The following is a 1,445-nucleotide window of genomic DNA, read 5'->3' on the forward strand; positions in this document are numbered from 1 at the left end:
TTTTACTTATTAAGGATTTAAGAAGTTTTTGAGTATAGTTGACACACAACGTTATCTTAGTTTAAGGTGTACAACATGGTGATTCGACTTCTCCATGCATTACTCTATGCTCACCACAAGTGTAGCTATCTTTTGTCACCATCCAACATTATCACAATATCATTGAATGTATTCTCTATGAATGCCTTTTATTTCCATGACTTACTCATTCCATGCCTGGAGGTTGTATCTCCCACTCCCCTTCACTCATTTTGTCCAGTCCCCTCCCTTCTGGCCATTATTTTTAAATGTGACAGATAGAAGCATTTTATTTGAAGAGTTTGATCCTATGTGAAATGAAAGTAATTTGGGTGGAAACCCAAAAACAGAAACATTGAAGACATTTGAGCTGAATATTTGTATGCTTCCTTACAAAGAATTAGAATTAGGAATATTCTGTATTTAGTAGAATTTGGTCTGATGTCACCTGACCACCTGGAGATTTTTCTCAGTAAAATATAACATGGTCTAAAAGATGAGTCCATTGGCAAAGCCAATAATTTCAAATTTATTAAACAAAAATTTAACTTTTAAGAAAATTAAAAGAAACTTTAGGATAAAATTAAAAATAATAAGACTGTCTTAATAAAAATAAATTCTACAGCAAAATATTTGTGACAGCTTTCAAGTCTGCTACAGCTAAGAAACTGATTAAAGTATACAAAGATACATCAGGAATAATTACTCTGCTTGTGTTTCTTAATGTTCAGAACATTAATATAAAGAAGTTTTAAAATTTTGGCCGTAATGTATACAAATATGTGATTTTTTTTGTCCTTCAAACAGACTTTTGAAGAGTCTTTTTGAATAGAACTATCTATGGATGTGCTTACTTTGGCAGCAAATACACTGAAATGGGAATGATACAGAGAAGATGAGCATGGGCCCTGAGCAAGGATGACACACAAATTCATGAAGTGTTCCATATATTTAAAAAATAGGTGATGGGGGATCCCTGGGTAGCACAGTGGTTTGGCGCCTGCCTTTGGCCCAGGGCGCGATCCTGGAGACCCAGGATCGAATCCCACATCGGGCTCCCGGTGCATGGAGCCTGCTTCTCCCTCTGCCTGTGTCTCTGCCTCTCTCTCTCTCTCTCTCTCTCTGTGTGTGACTATTATAAATAAATAAAAATTTATAAAAAAAATAGATGATGGGACTTAAGGAATGCACTTGTGATGAGCACTGGGTGGTGCATGGAAATGTTGATTTACTATATTGTACACCTGAAACTAATATTATGTTGTATGTTAATTAACTGGAATTAAACCAAAAACTTAATAAAACAACAACAACAACAAAAACCAAAGAAGAACCTTTATTCTTTAAAACAACCAAAGAACTTTCTATGAATACATAAAGCCAACTTTTAAAATCAAGAAATCACCCATGGAATATTTTCTCTCTTC

General features: G+C 34.5%; 1 non-coding gene across 1 annotated transcript; it reads left to right on the forward strand.

Moving 5' to 3' along the window:
* The first annotated feature begins 868 nt into the window (after window positions 1-868).
* LOC112671565 (U6 spliceosomal RNA) lies at window positions 869-971 on the forward strand. The gene has a single exon (XR_003143695.3). It is a non-coding gene; the product is annotated as a U6 spliceosomal RNA (small nuclear RNA).
* Window positions 972-1,445: the final 474 nt, after the last annotated feature.

Source organism: Canis lupus, chromosome 5 (assembly GCF_003254725.2).
Source record: "Canis lupus dingo isolate Sandy chromosome 5, ASM325472v2, whole genome shotgun sequence".
Classification (NCBI taxonomy): Eukaryota; Metazoa; Chordata; class Mammalia; order Carnivora; family Canidae; genus Canis; species Canis lupus.